Raw genomic sequence first — 23,376 nt, 5'->3', positions numbered from 1 at the left:
CCAAATTTCGCCCTCTCCGATAGGAAAACAAAGGGGGTGTATTGAATTCTACAATCTGAGGAAAACTATTCCCTATCAAACTCCAATGCTTCCGAATGATAGTAGCAATTTGCGAGCTATCAGTGGAAAAATGGAAGATAAAGGGAATGCGTGGATTTTTGGGGGCAACCTTAGGCTTAATGACAGTGGAGTGATTCTCCACTCTCATGGTGGTTTCTTTGACCAATTTTTTTGGATATCCACGTGTGGCAAATTTGTGGCCCATTTCATTAAATCTGATATGTCTCATTTGTCCATCCTTGACTATCCGCTGAACACGGAGGAACTGGCTGAAAGGCAAGGACCGGATCATGGAACGAGGGTGATGACTATCATAACGCAACAGAGTGTTCTTGTCAGTGGGTTTCACAGATAAATCTGTACTCAAACCTCGTCCCATGATCCGGACCTCCGTATCAAGGAACTGTAATCTATCCGTGGAATGAACCACGGTAAATTTCACGGTCGGATCGACTTCGTTGAGGTATGCGTGGAACGCGAGGAGGCCCAACGTGTCGCCCGTCCACACCAAGAAGATATCGTCAATATAGCGCCACCACCCCAGAACATGTCTGAAGTGGTGGCTACCATAAATGGACGACTCCTCAAGGTGGGCCATATAGATGTTAGCATACGTGGGCGCCACGTTGGACCCCATCGCCGTCCCACGCAACTGAACAAAGTCGTTCTGGAATAAAAAATAGTTTTTAGTCAAAACAAATCTGAGCAATGAAAGCAAAAAGGCCTGACAAGGTTCGGAGTATTCAGAATTAGCAAGACATGCCTCAACCGCCCGTAGACCCAGTTCATGGTCGATCGACGTGTATAGACTACACACGTCGAACGAAATAAGAACTGCGCCCACAGGGACCTCAAGATCATTGATCTTAGACAAAAAGTCACCTGTATCTCTAATGAATGATTTAGTAGAGATAGCAAAACAGCGCAACATCTTATCAAGAAAGATTGCTACATTGTAAAAGAGGGACTCTCTACCCGACACAATTGGGCGGCCGGGAGGGGGCATAACCCCCTTATGGACTTTGGCAGGGTATACAATATGGGTGTGATAGGTTTATCACGATATAAATAACAAAACAATTTGTCATCAATGATGTCAGTCTCACGGGCCTGATTTAAAATATCTCGCAGTTCCCTTAACAAACCAAATTTGGGATCCTGTGCTACCCGTTTGTACACCTGTGAGTCCTCAAGTTGGCCATAGATCTCCCGGATGTATTCACTGGTGTCCATGACCACAACCCCACCACCCTTGTCCGCAGACTTAATGGTGAGACTGTGGTCGGAGGCCAGAGAGCACATCGCGGCGATCTCGTCAGATGTAATGTTACCAAATCTGAGACCATTATTCTCAGAAACACATTTTAATTCATCAAGGTCCCTTCATATGGCTAGAGAGAATGCTTCAACAGCAGGATGATCAATTGCAGGGTTAAAATTGCTTTTAACATATAACCCAGTAATATACAAAGATAATTCTGTTGACCTATCACCATCACATCTCGAGGTTTGACTCTGTGTTGAAAACCAAATCTTGAGTTTGACACTCCGTAAAAATCTATGCAAGTCCAGCTCCATGTTAAACCAATCCGTCTTAGACACGGGGCAGAAAGAAAGGCCCTTGTCCAAGACGGATTGTTGTGCTTCATTCAGGATAGTAGAGGAAATATTTACCACTATATCCTCTATGTCCTCTTTTTGTTCACCATTTTCTGACGCTGAGGTCTGAGATTTTTGTTTCTTTCCTCGCCATTTGCGGTGGCGCTTACCGCCCCTCCTGGTTCTATTGGATCCGTACCCAGTCCTAAAAAAAGATTTCTGGACTGTTGCTTGTGAGTTAGCCTCTCCCCGTTCCTGACTCTTACTTTGGGATTGTGATCGTGTGTATCTTTTATCAGAGGAATGATTCTGCCTCCTATCACCTCCTCTGGAGTTCTTAGGGTCACGTTGCCACACATAAATAAATCCACGTGTATAGTCCTCCATATCACGAGACCATTTTTGACGTTTCTTGTCTTGCAATTCAGATCTTAGTTTCTCGAAGTGTGGTACACAAGATGTAATATATCTTTCATACTCCTCAGCTGACATTAATTCTTTCAATAACAATGTAGTTTTCTGTATAGCTTCTTGTATCAACATTATCTCTTTCTGTAAAAACTCAATGTTGAGCAGTATCATGTCAAAGGCAAACTTGTTACAAATCTGGGAAAACCTGGTACAAAATTCAACGTTGTTAGGAAATAAATCCGGTCTTAGCTGTGACCGCATACCATGTGGAATTCTATGGTTCTGATGGTATTCACACAGAGTAAACATATGGAGCTCCAGATTGATTAGACGTCTAGAGTCATATTCAAATTGTTTCTTAGTGTCCAGTAATGAAGGGGTGAACAAAAAAGTAGTGTCTCTATCCGTACCTCGCAGGATCCTCAGTTCGTCCTCCCTGCTGTAAGTGAAGACATCTGGGTCCCGGTTTTCAGACGGTGTAGCCATGTTAGGTGCAAAGCGTCCTCTGGTGCAATAATAAACCTGGACTGTATCTCCTTTGATCATAAGTTTACAGTTTATGCAGTGATAACAAGGGTAACACCCAGTACGAGTGGAGCCGCACATTGCTCTCACACTTGTCTTGGCACTACCCACATCTGCTTTTACCAATCTATCTCCCAAATTTCGCCCTCTCCGATAGGAAAACAAAGGGGGTGTATTGAATTCTACAATCTGAGGAAAACTATTCCCTATCAAACTCCAATGCTTCCGAATGATAGTAGCAATTTGCGAGCTATCAGTGGAAAAATGGGAGATAAAGGGAATGCGTGGATTTTTGGGGGCAACCTTAGGCTTAATGACAGTGGAGTGATTCTCCACTCTCATGATGGTTTCTTTGACCAATTTTTTTGGATATCCACGTGTGGCAAATTTGTGGCCCATTTCATTAAATCTGATATGTCTCATTTGTCCAACCTTGACTATCCGCTGAACACGGAGGAACTGGCTGAAAGGCAAAGAACCGGATCATGGAACGAGGGTGATGACTATCATAACGCAACAGAGTGTTCTTGTCAGTGGGTTTCACAAATAAATCTGTACTCAATCCTCGTCCCATGATCCGGACCTCCGTATCAAGGAACTGTAATCTATCCGTGGAATGAACCACGGTAAATTTCCCGGTCGGATCGACTTCGTTGAGGTATGCGTGGCTGTTTTTCTACTTCTAGTTCATTGGACATAGGTGCTGGTCCTCACTGGCCGGATGTGCACCCCTTGCGTTCATAGTGTGCTGCATCCTCGTTTTTCAAGGTATATATATATATATAAAACACAAATAGTGCAGCAGCACAGTCAGACACGATGTACCGGGTGCAAAATCCCCACAGAGGTCGGCTCTTCCTCCACGAATTATATCAAACGAATGATGAGGCAGCAGTTCCAGCATAGAGTGAACGGGTGAGGACCCCAAACTTTATTCAAGCGACGTTTCGGCCTGCTCAATGAGGCCTTTCTCAAGCTACATAACAGTGCATATGACAAGGTATACAGTGGGATGCGATAGTTTGGGCAACCTTGTTAATCGTCATGATTTTCCTGTATAAATCGTTGGTTGTTACGATAAAAAATGTCAGTTAAATATATCATATAAGAGACACACACAGTGATATTTGAGAAGTGAAATGAAGTTTATTGGATTTACAGAAAGTGTGCTATAATTGTTTAAACAAAATTAGGCAGGTGCATAAATTTGGGCACTGTTGTCATTTTATTGATTCCAAAACCATTAGAACTAATTATTGGAACTCAAATTGGCTTGGTAAGCTCAGTGACCCCTGACCTACATACATAGGTGAATCCAATTATGAGAAAGAGTATTTAAGGGGGTCAATTGTAAGTTTCCCTCCTCTTTTAATTTTCTCTGAAGAGTAGCAACATGGGGGTCTCAAAACAACTCTCAAATGACCTGAAGACAAAGATTGTTCACCATCATGGTTTAGGGGAAGGACACAGAAAGCTGTCTCAGAGATTTCAGCTGTCTGTTTCCACAGTTAGGAACATATTGAGGAAATGGAAGACCACAGGCTCAGTTCAAGTTAAGGCTCGAAGTGGCAGACCAAGGAAAAACTCTCAAATAGACAGAAGCGACGAATGGTGAGAACAGTCAGAGTCAACCCACAGACCAGCACCAAAGACCTACAACATCATCTTGCTGCAGATGGAGTCACTGTGCATCGTTCAACCATTCGGCGCACTTTGCACAAGGAGATGCTGTATGCAAGAGTGATGCAGAGGAAGCCTTTTCTCCGCCCACAGCACAAAAAGTGCTGCTTGAGGTGGGCTTAAGCACATTTGGACAAGCCAGCTTCATTTTGGAATAAGGTGCTGTGGACTGATGAAACTAAAATTGAGTTATTTGGCCATAACAAGGGGTGTTATGCATGGAGGAAAAAGAACACAGCATTCCAAGAAAAACACCTGCTACCTACAGTAAAATATGGTGGTGGTTCCATCATGCTGTGGGGCTGTGTGGCCAGTGCAGGGACTGGGAATCTTGTCAAAGTTGAGGGACGCATGGATTCCACTCAGTATCAGCAGATTCTGGAGACCAATGTCCAGCAATCAGTGACAAAACTGAAGCTGTGCCGGGGCTGGATCTTTCAACAAGACAACGACCCTAAACACTGCTCAAAATCCACTAAGGCATTTATGCAGAGGAACAAGTACAACGTTCTGGAATGGCCATCTCAGTCCCCAGACTTGAATATAATTGAAAATCTGTGGTGTGACTTAAAGAGAGCTGTCCATGCTCGGAAGCCATCAAACCTGAATGAACTAAAGATGTTTTGTAAAGAGGAATGGTCCAAAATACCTTCAACCAGAATCCAGACTCTCATTGGAACCTACAGGAAGCGTTTAGAGGCTGTAATTTCTGCAAAAGGAGGATCTACTAAATATTGATTTCATTTCTTTTTTGTGGTGCCCAAATTTATGCACCTGCCTAATTTTGTTTAAACATTTATAGCAGACTTTCTGTAAATCCAATAAACTTCATTTCACTTCTCAAATATCACTGTGTGTGTCTCCTATATGATATATTTAACTGACATTTTTTATCGTAACAACCAACGATTTATACAGGAAAATCATGACGATTAACAAGGTTGCCCAAACTTTCGCATCCCACTGTATATACCCACAGTTCAATACAAATCAATTACAATCTGTGGTTAAGCGTGTCTCCAATCTAGTCACATGACCTTAACCATATCATCACATGACATAAGTGATCATAATAAACATTCTCATATTGGGAGCATACGAAAGTTACATAAGTGATCATAATAATATCAAGGATAATATATAAAAATAAATTTCTGTGCCTCCATTACATTTAAATAGAATATATATCTCTATTTAGTACGTGATTACACATAATAAACACTGTGCAGGAAGTGTTAAGTGCATAGGGGGTTAAAAACATCAGTTATTGGTACAGCTGTACCTTATCACAAGTTAAAAACAACAGGACGGAGCTCACCACACATGGACACTTAGAACCGGCCGGCATTGGCGTCCCCTCGTCGACGGTGCGCATGCACCGAGCCAGACGCCACTGGCCACGCCCCCGACGCAGCCGCGCTCCCACGTGATAGCTCCATGGACCGCAGCGTCATCCATTGGAGCGCACCGTAAGAGCAACAGCTGCGAGGGGAGGGAGGCCAGGGCATATGACTCAGCGTCAGACGCATCGCACACGGGGGTGTGTTCAGTAACCATAGTGATGTAAACAGTGTAAAGACATGCGGACGTACGCACTGACACCAGGGAGCATACATGTGCACACGATCAAAATAGCAGCGCACCTTCGGGTGCATGGAACTGGCCCAAAGGGAAGGCACTCAAATTATGCTAATACGCACAGAGCGATTGCTTAATCCACAATGGCCACCACCAATACACCCTGATTGTGTGTGGTTAGAATGATAGTGGGCACAGAAGTTATACTGAATGCCCACCATGGTGCCATTGAGCAGTAGTGTAGGGGTTAAGCTAATTTATGTTTTACTATTTTCCCGCCTTTTGGATTTGAATATATGTTCTTTTACATTTTTCTGAGGTGATTTTAATTGAGGAATCTGATTGGTACCTGGTTGCTTACCTGTTGCTGAGGTACCTGTTTTCTGCCTGTTCCTGATTGGTGGTTGATATTCTTGGGCGGGAAGATTTGATTATTTAAAGAGGATTCCAGCAGGTCCGGAGCTTATCCGCCGCGGAGCCTGGATGAAGAGGACGTCGTCCCGCCCGCCCTCCCTTGTTTCAAGAAGAAGAAGTCGTGGTCTGATATTGAAGGGGGGTTAGTCACCCAGCTTTGCTGGGGGGATAATTTGTGGAATTAATGAATTTTAAAATGAATATTTATTTATTGGTTATTTATTTATTTAATTATTATGGTGTTTATCAGCAGTATTATATTGATGTAACCCTTAATAAAAGACCACGGCCAATTTCTACCACAATTTGTGTTTGTGTTTAATTATTAATATAAGATTTATATATTAATTATTATATGTATACTTAATATTGCTCATATGGCACCATGGGACACACCTCCCATCTACCTACACCTATAGCACTGATGTGTGTATAACTCCACCAGCTCCCAAGTGTGTGGCAAGTGAAAGGTGCGCTGCTATTTTGATCGTGTGCACATGTATGCTCCCTGGTGTCAGTGCGTACGTCCGCATGTCTTTACACTGTTTACATCACTATGGTTACTGAACACACCCCCGTGTGCGATGCGTCTGACGCTGAGTCACATGCCCTGGCCTCCCTCCCCTCGCAGCTGTTGCTCTTACGGTGCGCTCCAATGGATGACGCGGTCCATGGAGCTATCACGTGGGAGCGCGGCTGCGTCGGGGGCGTGGCCAGTGGCGTCTGGCTCGGCGCATGCGCACCGTCGACGAGGGGACGCCAATGCCGGCCGGTTCTAAGTGTCCATGTGTGGTGAGCTCCGTTCTGTAGTTTTTAACTTGTGATAAGGTACAGCTGTACCAATAACTGATGTTTTTAACCCCCTATGCACTTAACACTTCCTGCACAGTGTTTATTATGTGTAATCACGTACTAAATAGAGAGATATATTCTATTTAAATGTAATGGAGGCACAGAAATTTATTTTTATATATTATCCTTGATATTATTATGATCACTTATGTAACTTTCGTATGCTCCCAATATGAGAATGTTTATTATGATCACTTATGTCATGTGATGATATGGTTAAGGTCATGTGACTAGATTGGAGACACGCTTAACCACAGATTGTAATTGATTTGTATTGAACTGTGGGTATATATACCTTGTCATATGCACTGTTATGTAGCTTGAGAAAGGCCTCATTGAGCAGGCCGAAACGTCGCTTGAATAAAGTTTGGGGTCCTCACCCGTTCACTCTATGCTGGAAGTGCTGCCTCATCATTCGTTTGATATATATATATACAAGACAATTTTAGTTAGTACTTGTTTAGATATTTGAACCCACGCACGTGCTGTCTGTGTGCGTGGGTCCTGCACCTGCTGAGCGCCGGTCAGTAGTGTCAATTACTGACAGCGTCTGCTCAGGTCAGGTTTCAGTGCTTTGTTTTTTGAGCCTTTTTTTCTACCTTTTTTTTTTCTTATTCTTTCACTTATCTTTTTCTCTTTTCTTTTTCTCTTTTCTTTCTTTCTCTTTTTTCTTTATCGTAAATTTTATTTTAAATTCATTACAAGACCCCTCACGTGTTAAATCACTACATACACCCCCTGACACTTTTCATTTTACACACACCAATAAAAATGTCCCATCCATCCCAGAGAATGTACTCTGCTGAAGAGGCATACGCCATCCTTGCCTCTGAAACGGAGTCTGCAAGTGAGGGAGAAGAGAATGCCACATTACTCTACTCCTTCATCATCATCATCGTCATCCGGTGATGAGGGACCCTCAAGGAGACGCCCCAGGAGAGATGAAGTAGCTCCCCCCCAGTGATCCCCAAATTCCAGAGTTTGTGGGAAACTCTGGAATTCAGATTGACTGCACAAGCTTGACAGAAATAGATTTTTTCAAAATCTTTTTCTCTGACGAATTCATAAATTTGATGGTGACCCAAACAAATTTATATGCCCAGCAGTTTATAGCTCAAAACCCGACATCCTCATATGCTAGACGCTTATGTTGGACCCCTGTAAATGCAGCCGACATTATGACATTTTGGGGGCTGTTGCTGCATATGGGCCTGGTAACAAACAAAATGAGACAATATTGGAGTTCAGATGTCTTGTATAACACTCCAATTTACAATATTGCCATGTCCCTCTCAAGATTTGAATCCATTTTGAAATTGCTACATTATAATGATAACACACAGTGCCCCCCCCCCCCCCCAAAATGACCCACAATTTGACCGTCTATTCAAAATAAGACCCCTCCTGGAGCACCTCAACTCTGAATTTATAAAGGTGTTCACCCCAGAAAAAGAAATTAGCATAGATGAATCCCTTGTACATTTTAAAGGAAGGGTTAAATTCCGCCAGTACCTGCCCAGCAAGCGGGCACGGTACGGAATAAAAATGTAAAAGCTGTGCGAGAGTACCTCCAGGTACACCTACAGGTTCCGGGTTTATGAGGGGAAAGATTCCCGGATACAACCCCCTGAATGCCCCCTCGTCCTAGGAGTTACTGGGAAGATCGTGTGGGACTTACTGCACCCACTGCTGGATAAGGGTTAGCACCTCTATGTGGATAACTATTATACCAGCATACACCTATTCATGTCCCTAAAAGCCAGAGGTACTGTGGCTTGCGGCACAATAGGCAAAAATCTGAGAGGTCTCCCTAGATTCCTGGTAGGGCGACTACTCTGAAAAGGCAACAGTAAGGCTATCTGCCATGAGAACATCCTGGAGGTTAAGTACAAGGACAAGAGGGATTTCCTTGTACTGACCACTAGGGTTGAGCGAACCCGAACTGTAAAGTTCGGGTTCATACTGAACTTTAGGATTTTTGGACCCCGGACCCGAACGTGAACATTTCAGTAAAAGTTTGGGTTCGGTGTTCGGCGATTTCTTGGCGCTTTTTGAAAGGCTGCAGAGCAGCCAATCAACAAGGGTTTAACTGTGTGCCCTTAGAAGCCATCACAGCCATGCCTACTAATGGCATGGCTGTGATTGGCCAGTGCAGCAAGTGACCCAGCCTCTATATAAGCTGTAGTCACGTAGCGCTGCACGTCACTCTGCTGTGCTTAGTGTAGGGATAGGATGCTGCTGCTGTGAGGGAGAGAATAGGGACAGAATCTTTAATCAGAACTCCAATTGAACTCAGCGATCTACATAGATTTAGTTGTGTGGGTGCAGGGCACAATCTTTTTACCCTGAGCCCAGTGACAGAGAAAAATAACTTTTATCCGTCTGTTAGTTAGGTGGGCGGCGGCGGCCATTTTATGCTAGCTCAGTGCACCAGCACTGCATATGTGCTTTTGTGACATTCAAATCCAAGCTTGAAATACTGCAATAATAATCTGGCAATATCCTACATCTGGTGCCTTTGCAGCATTAGTCAGTGTGCAATTTAAGCTAGAAATACAGCTATAATTTTCTGGGTTTTAAAAAACACCCTTTTTGGGCAAAATACACAATTTTACAGCCGTTGCTGCATCTGTGATTGTTAAAAACAAGCTTGAAATACTTCAATAATTTTCTGGCTATGAAAAAACACAAATTATTGGCAATAACCTTCATGTTGGGCCTCTGCCACATTAGTCAGCATGCAATTTATGCTAGAAATACAGCTGGGTTTTAAAAAACACCCTTTTTGGGCAAAATATACAATTTTACAGCCCTTGCTGCATCTGCACGTGTGAAATTCAAGCGTTATCTACTGCTGTCATATTCTGTTAGTAAAAAAACACCCTTTTTGGGCAAAATACTTAATATTGCAGCCTTTGCTGCATCTTTCATTGTGAGATACACCCTTTACATACTGCTGTTCTATTCTGCTATTAAAAAAACACCCATTTTGGGCAAAAATCTTAATTTGCGGCCTAGTCTGCATCTGCACGTGTGAGATACACCCTTTAGATACTGTTATTCTATTCTGCTAATAAAAAAACACCTATTTAGGGCAAAAAAACAACTTTTGCAGCCTTTGCTGCATATGTCATTGTGAGATATGCCCTTTAGATACTGTTGTTCTATTCTGCTATTAAAAAAACACCTATTTTGGGCAAAAATCTTAAATTGCGGCCTAGTCTGCATCTGTCCATGTGAGATACACCATTTAGATACTGTTTTTCTATTCTGTTATTAGAAAAACACCCATTTTGGGCAAAAATCTTAAATTGCGGCCTAGTCTGCATCTGTACGTGTGAGATACACCATTTAGATACTGTTGTTCTATTCTGCTATTAGAAAAACACCCATTGTGGGCAAAAATCTTAAATTGCGGCCTAGTCTACATCTGTACATGTGAGAAACACCCTTTAGATACTGTTGTTCTATTCTGCTATTAAAAAAACACCCATTTAGCCCAAAAATCTTAATTTTGCGGCCTTTGCTACATCTGTCATTGTGAGATACACGCGTTAGATACTGTTGTTCTATTCTGTTATTAAAAAAAACACCCATTTTGGGCAAGATCCTAAATTTGAGAAATATGAGGAGAGTATCAATTAAGGGACGTGGCCCCGGTTGTGGTGCTGCTGGTGGAGCTCCTGTTGCAGGTAGAGGACGTGGTCGATCTGTGCCAGCTACACACACAAGTGAAACACCTTCCTCAGGTGCGAGTAGGAGACAGAACCTTCAGCGGTATTTGGTCGGGCCTAATGCGACTGTACAAATGGTGAGGTCAGAACAAGTACAGGCGATAGTAGATTGGGTTGCTGACAGTGCCTCCAGTTCCTTTACATTGTCTCCCATGCAGTCTCTTGCTGAAAGATCAGAGTTGGCACCTACAGCCGATGTCCATCAGTCTTTCACCTCACCCCCTTGCAAATCAGCCAAGCAGTCGTATCCCAAGTCATGCAGCAGTCTCTTCTGCTTTTTGATGACTCTGCTAGCAGGGTTTCCCAGGACCACCCACCTAGCCCTGTCCCAGAAGTGGAAGAGATTAAGTGCACCGATGCCCAACCACTTATGTTTCAAGATGAGTACATGGGAGGACCATCGCAGCATGTCTCGGATGATGACGATGCACACAGGTGCCAACTGCTGTGGCTTTCGAAAGTGTGCAGACTGACAACGAGGGCAGGGGTGAAAACTGGGTGGAAGATGATGTGGAGGACGATGAGGTCCTCAACCCCACATGGAATCAAGGTCATGTGAGTGACCTGTGTAGTTCGGAGGAAGAGGCGGGGGTCGCACAGAGCCACCAACACAGCAGAAGAGGGAGCAGGGTGCAAAAGCGGAGCGGCCGTCCCCTAGACAGTACGCCTGCTAATGCCCACTGCAGCAAGGGACCGAGCACACCAAAGCCAGCTCCAAGGAGTTCCCTGGCGTGGCAGTTCTTCAGATAATGTGCTGATGACAAGACACGAGTGGTTTGCACGCTGTGCAATCAGAGCCTGAAGCGAGGCATAAACGTTCTAAACCTGAGCACAACCTGGATGACCAGGCATCTAAGTGAAAACCATGAGCTGCAGTGGAGTAGACACCTCAAAAACAAAGAAAGGTCTCTGGCTCCTCCTGCTTCCTCTTCTGCTGCAGTCTCGGCCTCTTCATCCACCTCTGGAGTGACAGTGCCACCTGCCACCCCGCAAACAGAGGATCTGCCAGCAACACCAACACCTGGGTCACCAAGCATCTCCACAATGTCCCACGGAAGCGTTCAGCTCTCCATCTCCCAAACACTGGAGCGGAAGAGAAAGTACCCCTGAATGCCAACATTTCAAAATTACTGGCCTTTGAAATGCTGTCAATCCGTCTGACGGAGACGGAGAGCTTTAAAAGCCTTATGGTGGTGGCTGTCCCACAGTATGTCGTGCCCAGCCGCCACTACTTTTCCATGCGTGCCATCCCTTCCCTGCACAACCAAGTGGGGGACAAAATCAGGTGTGCACTGCGCAACGCCATCTGTGGCAAGGTGCACCTCACTACGGATACGTGGACCAGTAAGCACAGTCAGGGACGTTATATCTCCATAACAGCACACTGGGTAAATGCAGTGGTGGCTGGGCCTGAGGCGGATAACAGTTTGGCGCATATCCTTCCACCACCGAGGATTGCAGGGCGCTTCAGTTTGCCTCCTGTTGCTTCCTCCTCCTACTCCGCTTCCTCATCCTCTACCGCCTCCTTATCCGGTCAGCGTAACACGTTCACCACCAACTTCAGCACAGCCAGGGGTAAACAACAGCAGGCAGTTTTGAAACTTCTCTGTTTGGGGGACAAACGCCACATCGCGCAGGAGCTGTGGACGGGCCTTGAACAACAGACCGATGAGTGGTTGGTGCCAGTGAGCCTCAAGCCTGGCCTGGTGGTGTGCGATAATGGGCGAAATCTCGTAGAAGCTCTGGGACTAGCCAGTTTGACGCACATCCCTTGCCTGGCGCATGTGCCGAATTTGGTGGTGCAGATTCCTTAAAAATTACCCTGATATGTCAGAGATGCTGCATAAAGTGCGGGCCGTCTGTGCGCGCTTTCGGCGTTCTCACCCTGCTGCTGCTCGCCTGTCAGCGCTGCAACATAACTTCGGCCTTCCCGCTCACCGCCTCATATGCGACGTGCCCACAAGGTGGAACTCCACTGGTCAGACTGTGCGAGCAGCAGCAGGCGATACTGGAGTTTCAGCTGCAGCACACAAGGGTGAGTCGCTCTGCGGAACAGCACCACTTCACCACCAATGACTGGGCCTCCATGCGAGACCTGTGTTTCTTTTTGCGCTGTTTAGAGTACTCCACCAACATGGCCAGTGGCGATAACGCAGTTCTCAGCGTTACTGTCCCACTTCTATGCCTCCTTGAAAAAACGCTGTTGGCGATGATGGAAGAGGATGTGGCACAGGAGGAGGAGGAGGAAGAGGGATCATTTCATAGGGTTTCCGACCAGTCATTCACAAGTGGCTCTGAGGGTGGGTTCCTGCACCCACAAACGCCAGGTACACAATTGTCTAGCCAGGGCACAGTTCTGGAGGATGACGAGGTGGAGGATGAGGAGATGGAGGAGGAGGAACCATGTTCACAGCAGGGTGGCACCCAGACCAGCTCATGGCCATCACTGGTGCATGGCTGGGGGGATACAGAGGACACAGACGATACACCTCCCACAGAGGACAGCTTTTCGTTGCCTCTGAGCAGCCTGGCACACATGAGCAATTACGTATTGCAGTGTCTCTGCAACGACCGCCGAGTTGCCCACATTCTAACTTGTGCTGATTACTGGGTGGCCACGCTGCTGGATCCCCGTTACAAGGACAACGTACCGTCCTTAATTCCGTCACTGGAGCGTGATCATAAGATGTGCGAGTACAAGCGCACGCTGGTAGACGCGCTGCTGGTGGCATTCCCACCTGACAGTGGGGGCACAGTGGAAGCACAAGGCGATGGCAGAGGAGGAGGAAGAGGTCGCCAACGCAGCTGGGGCACCACCAGCAGCTCAGAAGGCAGGGTTACCATGGCCGAAATGTGGAAAAGCTTTGTCAGCACGCCACAACAACCAGCAACGCCAGCTGATATAGATCATCTTTTAGAAACATGGTGGAGTAGTATGTGTGCACACGCCTACACGTACTGAACCCAGTGTATTGTCTGAACGTGTGTTTAGCAGGGCAGGAGGCGTTATCACAGACAAGTGCAGCCGCCTGTCCACAGCCAATGTGGACAAGCTCACGTTCATTAAAATGATACAGGCATGGATCCCACAGGACTTGTCCGTTCCTTGTGAAGAATAGACATGTATACCGGCCTTACCCAGCTATTGTTATACTACAGCGCAATTGCTCATTGTTGTATTTTTGATATTTCCCACTCTTTTGGGGTGTACCCTAATTTAAAAAATATATAAAAAATTCAAAAAATAAAAACTGTTTTGGCTACGTCGTCCTCCTCCACCGCCACTTCCACCTACACCTCAACCTCCTACTCCATATGGACCTCCACCTCATAAATCAAGATTATTTTTTTTAATTTGTACGTATTTTATTTAATGTAATTTCAATAATTTGTATCTTACATTTTCGGGTGAAATTCACCAATGTTTGGCTGTGATATACCCCTGCTCTACCTAGTGGACAGGTTCATAAATTTCACTAATTTTTCTGTTACATAGTTGGGTGACATTCACCAATTTTTGGCTGTGATATGCCCCTGCTCTACCTAGTGGACAGGTTAATAAATTTCACAAATTTTTCTGTTACATTGTCGGGTGACATTCACCAATTTTGGGCTGTGATATACCTCTGCTCTACCTAGTGGACAGGTTCATAAATTTCACTAATTTTTCTGTTACATAGTTGGGTGAAATTCACCAATTTTTGGCTGTGATATACCCCTGCTCTACCTAGTGGACAGGTTCATAAATTTTGCTAATTTTTCTGTTACATTGTCGATTGACATTCACCAATTTTTGGCTGTGATATACCCCTGCTCTACCTAGTGGAACAAGGAAATACAGTACATTTCACTAATTCGTCTGTTACATTCTTGGGTGACATTTTACCATTTTTGCCGTGAATAATCCCCTGTTCTGCATAGGTGACAGGGACCGAAATTTTTAAAAATCGTCTGTTCCATTGGTGGGTGACATTAACCCATTTTTGGCGATGAAAAATCCCTGCTCTGCATAGGTGACAGGGAATTAAATTAAAAAAATGTGTCCTTAATTGACACGCGCCCCCTCCTTTCATTCGATGCTTCCACTTTAACAACTTGTACCAAATTTCTGCTCGATCACATTGGAGCCATTGACCTCCCTTGGATGTGGCATCTCTTTCTCACGCTCTCTCTCCGGTGTGGAACCCTGATTCGCCGTTAACCGTGATCAACATGGTAGGCGCACAAAAGTACATTGAAAGTTTATAGAGAAGATATCCAATGGTGGACGTCATGGGGACGTGCGATCAGGCAGAAGTTATCTAGAGTCAACAAAGCGGCAGCAGGGCCTCTCCTGTCTAACATTTACAAATCTAAAATACCCCAGTGACATTCCCTATAATTTTTTATTAATCATTCCAATAACAGGGCATCTTAAGAGTCCTGTATTGTTATTTATCGTCACTACCTCCCCGAGTCGGGAGTGGGTAATTGCCGCGCGCCCCCTCCTTTACTTGGAAGCTTCGGCTTCAATAATTTGTCCCACATTTCAGCTTGATCACATTGCAGCCATTGACCTCCCTTGGATGTGGTCTTCCTTTCTCACACTCCCTCTCCGGCGTGGAATCCTGATTCGCCGCTAACCGTGATCAACATGGTAGGCGCAGAAAAGAACATTGAAAGTTGATAGAGCAGATATCCAATTGGATCGTGACATTACGGGGACGTGCGACATGATGGGGCAGTATGTTTACAAATTTAAATTAAAACAAAAAAACTGTGTTGGCTACCTCCTCCTCCGCCACTACACCTACACCGCCACATCCACAGCCTCCTCAACCTCCTACTCCATATGGACCTCGTCCTCCTAGATCAAGATTATTATTTTTTATTTTTGCTTATTTTATGTTATTTTAAGTCATATCCCTATCCACATTTGTTTGCAGAGCACTTGCCATGATCTTAACCACATTTGATGCCATTTGCAGCCCTCTAGTCCTTTCCTTAACTTTTTTAGAGCCATTTTAGTGCTCCAAAGTTCGGGTCCCCATTGACTTCAATGGGGTTCGGGGTCAAGTTTGAGTCAAGTTCGGGTCCCGAACTCAAACTTTTTGGTGAAGTTCGGCCGAACCCGTCAAACCCGAACATCCAGATGTCCGCTCAACTCTCGTCATGATAGCATCTTGATACTGGATCATATTAGGGTATAAAGCATTAGGTAATACAAATGGTCGCATCAATATACGTAGCATATTGCGACCAGCATCACCTTAATACATATGGGGAGTAGGTAGATTATTCAATAATACATTCCAAATATTCAAAAATGTTCAAAATATTAAACTGAATGGCGTGGAGGTTTTTTTTCCCTTCAATTTTGCGTTAATATATATCACGCTCCTTGCTTGTTCACAGGTATATTAATGCTGAACCCACAATTTGCCCTTAAATGGCTGCAAATACTAAATCCAATATTAGTCTGCTGGTAAGTTTCTACTTGCGTTGCTTCTCCATTTATGTTAGTAAGTACACAGATTGTAGGCTTCATTACCCAACCGTTGACCCGGAATACCGTAGAAGGTACAGTACAGACCAAAAGTTTGGACAGACCTTCTCATTCAAAGAGTTTTCTTTATTTTCATGACTATGAAGGCATCAAAACTATGAATTAACACATGTGGAGTTATATACATAACAAACAAGTGTGAAACAACTGAAAATATGTCATATTCTAGGTTCTTCAAAGTAGCCACCTTTTGCTTTGATTACTGCTTTGCACACTCTTGGCATTCTCTTGATGAGCTTCAAGAGGTAGTCCCCTGAAATGGTTTTCACTTCACAGGTGTGCCCTGTCAGGTTTAATAAGTGGTATTTCCTGCCTTATAAATGGGTTTGGGACCATCAGTTGCGTTGAGAAGTCAGGTGGATACACAGCTGATAGTCCTACTGAATAGACTGTTAGAATTTGTATTATGGCAAGAAAAAAGCAGCTAAGTAAAGAAAAACAAGTGGCCATCATTACTTTAAGAAATGAAGGTCAGTCAATCAGCCTAAAAATTGGGAGAACTTTGAAAGTAAGGGCTATTTGACCACGAAGGAGAGTGATGGGGTGCTGCGCCAGATGACGTGGCCTCCACAGTCACCGGACCTGAACCCAATCGAGATGGTTTGGGGTGAGCTGGACCGCAGAGTGAAGGCAAAAGGGCCAACAAGTGCTAAGCATCTCTGGGAACTCCTTCAAGACTGTTGGAAGACCATTTCAGGGGACTACCTCTTGAAGCTCATCAAGAGAATGCCAAGAGTGTGCAAAGCAGTAATTTAAAGCAAAAGGTGGCTACTTTGAAGAACCTAGAATATGACATATTTTCAGTTGTTTCACACTTGTTTGTTATGTATATAATTCCACATGTGTTAATTCATAGTTTTGATGCCTTCATAGTCATGAAAATAAAGAAAACTCTTTGAATGAGAAGGTGTGTCCAAACTTTTGGTCTGTACTGTACATAGATGTATTGTGGCTGTCTTTATATATTAATGCTGTGATGGTAGGTTGTGGCCAAAAAATTCAGATAGATGTGTTACCGCGGTCCTCAGATACGCTGTATCAGCGATGAAAATAGCCGTGACAGGTGGATAACTCGCCACGGTCTTTCGGTAGTTGCGCTAGGCCGGCGTTCCACCTAGTTGTGTGTTCACCGGTATATCCTGCGCTTGGAGGTAATCAGCTGTTAATGATAGCGGGGCGCTCCTATTGCCCAATACAATAATTTCATCGGAACTTGTCCTTGGTGTTATTTAAGGGTACATTGACCCCAATATTCAGTCCTTATGTTTTGTCACCAAACGCTTTTGGGGGCTTACTGCTCCTTCATTAGTGGTAGACTGTATATTGCACCTTCACTCTCTATATAGGGAGGTGTCACTTAAGGGAGGTACAAGTTCGGTGAAAAATAATATATGGTCCGGATCAGATGTTTTAAGTCCCCATCCTTATCTATTTCAATTCAAGTCAAATGCCAATACATAACATGTATATTGCAATTATATGGCAAATATGATGCGAATATATAGCACATCAATGATTGTATTACTCCCCTAAAAGGTTATGATAAATACAAGCTTGAAAACACTGAGTGTGTTTTCTATGCGGCATTTGTGCGGTAAAAATGCTAAAAGCGTTTTCTGTATATTTAAGTAGTAATGCTACCCGCACATCCCATATCATTCACCCGCATGTTTGGTGTTGAAAATAGAAAAATAAAAATAGAGATAACAATAAGATGAAAAAATAAGACGAAGAATTACAAAAATATGGGAATGTGTGGGAAATCTTCTGTATTATTCAGGTTCATACATTTTGGTATAATTTTGGATATAACTGATTATTAAGATTACTCTCTTCATATATGACACATGGAAAATGACAGTTTGAAGAGAATGCTGGATAAGATGGAAGTGGATGGGGACCGGCCAGGGAGGGGAGATCGAGGTGCTGGTAAAACAGCAGGACCTCGATTTCCCATCCCCAACCGTCACCCACCCTAAAATTATAAAAATCCAAATAATTCCATCTCCGTATTCAGGCTAGAAGGTGCTAGTGTGTCAAATTTGAATATTTTTCTAGATTCTGCTCTAGACATACTTGCGAGATGGTTACCGCCTCGCCATGGCTTCCTAATTTTCTCTAGAGCCACAAAGACAAGTGAAGTGGGATCTTTGTTATGGTAATGTTTGTAGTGCTGTGAAACTTTGTGATTTTCAAATCCTTTTTTGATATTGTTAATATGTTCAGCCACACGTTTTTTCAGTGTTCTCCTTGTGCGTCCAATGTATTGTTTATGGCATGGGCATTCGAAAAGGTAGATCACATCTGTTGTGTTGCAGGACAAACTGTCCCTAATAATGTGACGGAATGAACTTAGGGTAGAATGTACCTCTAAAGTTTTCCTCGAGAAATTTGTCATTCTACAGTTGTTACACATGCCACATCTGTGAAATCTATTTGAGAACAACCAATTGGAATTTGTGCCCGATAATCTTGTCTTTTTTATGGATTGTGCTACTAACAAACCTAAATTAGGCGCCTTTGTATATGTGATAAGGGGCTTAGATGTTAATATAGATCCCACCATTTTGTCCTTTAGTAAATGATGCTAATGTTTTCCTATAATTTTCTCTATCTTCCAGCATTGGGAATGGTAGTATAATTGGAACTCGTTATCTTGTAAATTTGCCTCTTTTCCCATTGTAAAAAATGAGTCCCTACTCATCTCTCTCACCTTCTTTAACGATGTTTCTACTATTCTATCGGTATATTGCTTACTTGCAAATTGTCACTTTAATAACGTGGCTTCCTTTTCAAATTGCTCGTTAAGTGTACAGTTCCTTTTCAATCTCCTGAACTGACTCGTAGGTATATTGGAAAGCCATCTAGGCCCTGCAGAAAGAAGAGGATACCGGCTGTGCGATCAAGTGGATGAGGTGAGTTTTTTTAATTTTTAACCCCTCAATGGCCATTTTATTTAGCATTCTGTCTTAAGAATGCTATTGTTTTCTGTCATAACCATTTTATAACGGAAAATAATAAAGTGAAGTTCGGGTCCCCATTGACTTTAATGGGGTCCGGGTTCGGTGTTCGGGTCAAGTTCAGGTCCCGAACCCAAACTTTGACCTGAAGTTTGGCCGAATCCGGCGAACCCGAACTTCACTGGGTTCGCTCATCCCTACTTATTAGTATGTTCTTTTCAGAGCACACAGCTTAGAAAGAATACTGCCGCCGGGTTCAAGAAACTTGATAGTGGTAAGCAGAGCAGCGACAGCCACAGCTCACCACTGTAACAGTAAAACGATCTGGGCAGTTGCAGAATTTTTTTCTGAAGAACAGGGGCATCACTGTTTCAGTGGACACCCAAGACCTTTCATCTGGACCAAAACCCTTCCAATGTACTAGGAAGAAGGTTTTACCTCAGATTTTTTTCATGTCTAGAATACTCTTGACTTCATATACATTTTTGGTTCCGACAGGAGCCGATGTAGGAACAGAACCTCTAGAATAACGGCTGAATACTACTGGCTTGAGGAGGGAGACAGGAAAAGTACTAGGAATACGTAAAGAGCCAGGGAGGCGCAAGTTCTAACAGACCAGACTCTGTTTTAACACCTTAAAAAGATCAGTGAATCAGTGTGCCACCTTGGCATACGGGCTTAGATGGTTTTGTACAAAATGCATTGACCAAGCATCTCGCTTTTATAAATAAGCGTAGTATTAGCACCATAATTTTTGTAAGCATTGTTGTACTTTGTCTGATTTGCAGAGTGCTGCCGCATTGTCTCCTTTTTTTCCTCTAGGTCTTTGCCATGGTGGCGTGCACCTGCGCACTGGGAGGTGCTGACTAACCCTCTTTTTTTGCAGACCTTGTAAGGGTACTCAGAGTCTGATGTTTTTTGGGGAAAGCTGGACCGCGTACCTTGGAGAAAACTGAGGCAGAGTCCTTAGTTAAAAATCTGTGAATCTCTTCATATGAGTAGAGGCCTCAAGCAGGGATATTTTACTCTCTTGTCAGATCAGGATGACGTTACTGATAAACTATGAAGAAAGGGGTCTTACTGGTTGATGATTATTGTCAAAAAACTCTGCCTAGGTGAGCAAAGCAACCTAGTTATCATGATATGCTGAAGTGGAAGTGTCATAGAGAGTTGACCAGGACTTGATAAATACACTCCACCTATCCATTTGTTTTTGGATACTAGGCTGATGAAAAGTCCAACCAACAGCTTGTGGATGGCTCTCTAGAACTTAGAGGTAAACTGCTGTTAGGCCTGGGCCTTCTGCCATACCTCCCGCTGTCTCACTTGTCATATCCCCAGCATTTCCTGCCTCACTGCCCGCTGCTGTCTCCGCCAGATGTGGCAGGCATGTGCCTGCCAGACACTTTCTCTGGCCACGATGCCTCCGTGCTCCATCCCATGCTGGCGTCCTATAGGGACAGGCGCCAGCCGCATTTATGCTTCTAGGGGTGCGTGCTTCCTGCCTCCCAGCATGGCCTCTGGGCGGAGTTACAAGGTTAAATAGCAGCTTCCTCTTCCAGGAAGTTGCCTGAATGTTTAGTTACTAACAGTAATAGCAAAAGTGTTCTGATCTGACCTTCTGTGTTTGAACCACGGCTTCTGAACTCTGGCTTGTCTCTGTCCACACTACATCTTCTGCCTCTGATAATCATCATCAGCTGCTGCCTTTACTCCATTCTTCTCTGTAAAACCACTTCTCACCACCGTTTCTGCTATTGGACTCAGTTCACACTAACTGCGGTTCTTACTGCAACTTGAAATACTAGAGCGTTACGTGTTGTCTGAATCTGCGAGTCAGCTGTCAACCATATTAGCCAATCCTGGAGGTAGTGGTTCAGTTCATCTCGTGCTGTGTTCTGTCTTGTGAGCGTTCTGAATAACACCCTAGGGGGTATACAGCTCTGTAATTCCAACTATTTTTGTTATTGGGGTGCTATCCCTTGGTTGACACAAGAATCCACACTCTCTGGTTTGACCAGTAGGCCCCACCCACTGGTCGTAACAACGGCACTCACTGATCAGACATGATGTTCAAGGACAAACCATGTAGCCAAAAATTGTGCTCTACAAACAACATGGCCAGTTGACTGGCTGATGGGAGGCCAGGCAGAGGTATGAAGTAAGCTATCTTTGAATATCGGTCAGCCACCACCTGCAACTTGAGGAAGAAGGCAGGTCAGTGATAAAATCCATGACAATAGGTTGCCACAGGACATTGGGCACTGGCAAGAGAAGTAAGAGTCTTGTTGGTTTTTGTTTTGGAAACTTATTTTTGGCACAAGTAGAACAGGTGGGAACATACTGTAGTCCCGAACATCCTTACAAATTGTAGGCCATCAGTAATGTCGAGTAATCAGGTCAACTCTCTTGTGGAGACCAGGATGACTGTCGACTTTAAAGCAATGCCCCCAGACCATGACCTGCTTCTTTGAGCAGATGGGATGTCCAGCAGCTGAATTGGAGTGACATGGATGATTCGGGCAGTACATATAATGTGCTGGGACTACTCTGTTCAGTCACCATGGTCAAAGGGATGAGAAAGGGGATCTGTCTTGGTATGGAAATGCAGAATGAAATCAAAACATGCAAAAAACAATAACCACCAAGCTTGACGAGGGTGGTGGTGCTGAGCTGACTGAAGAGAAGTTCTTGTTGTCTGTGTAGATGATGACAGGATGGCAAGCAGCAGATGATGCCATTTTTCAAGGGCCAACTTGACAGCGAGCAACTCCCTATCACCAATTGAATAATTCTGTTCTGCTGAGGAGAAAGCCTTAGAGAAGAAGCCGCAGTTGAGCATCTTGTCAGAGGTACCCTTCTGAGTAAGAACAGCTCCAGTTCCCACGGAAAATGAGCCCACCTCCGGAAAGAACTGTTTGGAGACATTTAGAAGGATTAGAATTTATGCAGAAAAGATGGTCCGCTTGAGAGACTGGAAGGCTGACTCAGCCTCTGGAGACCACTCCTTTGAATTCACCCCCTTCTGGGTAAGAGCAGACATAGGGGTGATAAAGGTGGGAAAGTGAGGAATGAATTGTCTGTAATAATTGGCAAAGCCCATGAACCACTGGATAGCTCGCAGGCCTGTAAGGCGGGGTCAGTCAAAGACAGCAGACAACTTCTTGGGATCCATCTCAATATCATGATCAGAGATAGTGTAGCACAAGAATTGTAAAGAGGTCATTTCAAAGAAGCACTTTTTAAACTTCACATAAAATCTGTTCTCCTTCCAGCGCCGGAGGAGGGTACGAACATGTCTCCGCTATGAAGTCAGGTTGAGTGAGAAGATGAAGATTTTGTCCAAATAGACCATCACACTAATATAGAGGGGATCACAAAATACATTATTAACAAATTCCAGAAAAAAAGCAGGAGTGTCACTGAGACCAAATGGCATGACAAGATACTTATAGTAACCATCTCGGGTGTTAAATGTGGTCTTCCACTCATCACCCTCTTGTATCTGGATACAATTGTAAGCTCCTCAGAGATCCAACTTTATGAAGATCCTGGCTCCACAGAGCCTATCAAAGAGGTGAGCGGGGAATTTCCTGGCACCAGGTCGATGGGACAGTTATAGGGACAATATAGTGGCAGAGTCTCAGTCTCCTTCTTATCAAAGACATCAATGTAACTTGCATAGGCAGGAGGTAGGCCCTGAATATTCTAAACTTGTGGAGCTTGGGCTGGCTGTATGGATGACAGACCACGAGAGTGACAAACAGAACCACAATGTAAAATGTGTAGATATTGGAAATAAAGTATAATGGCTAAATAGGCACAAATACTTATATTCAAGTAGTGTTTCTACCTGTATAGAAGATGGAGAGTAGATGGTATTATCATTTTTTTCTTCTCCAGTGGAGCGATTAGACTTCTCTTGGAGCACTTCTGGCTCTACTTACTCCGCATGCGCCGCTCCGGGCAGTAGCGTACGTGCGCGTGAAGGAGCCCGCAGGTAAAAATTTGGGAGTGT

The sequence above is a fragment of the Bufo bufo genome, chromosome 9, assembly GCF_905171765.1.
Source record: "Bufo bufo chromosome 9, aBufBuf1.1, whole genome shotgun sequence".
Taxonomy (NCBI): Eukaryota; Metazoa; Chordata; class Amphibia; order Anura; family Bufonidae; genus Bufo; species Bufo bufo.
This window is presented reverse-complemented; position numbering follows the sequence as displayed.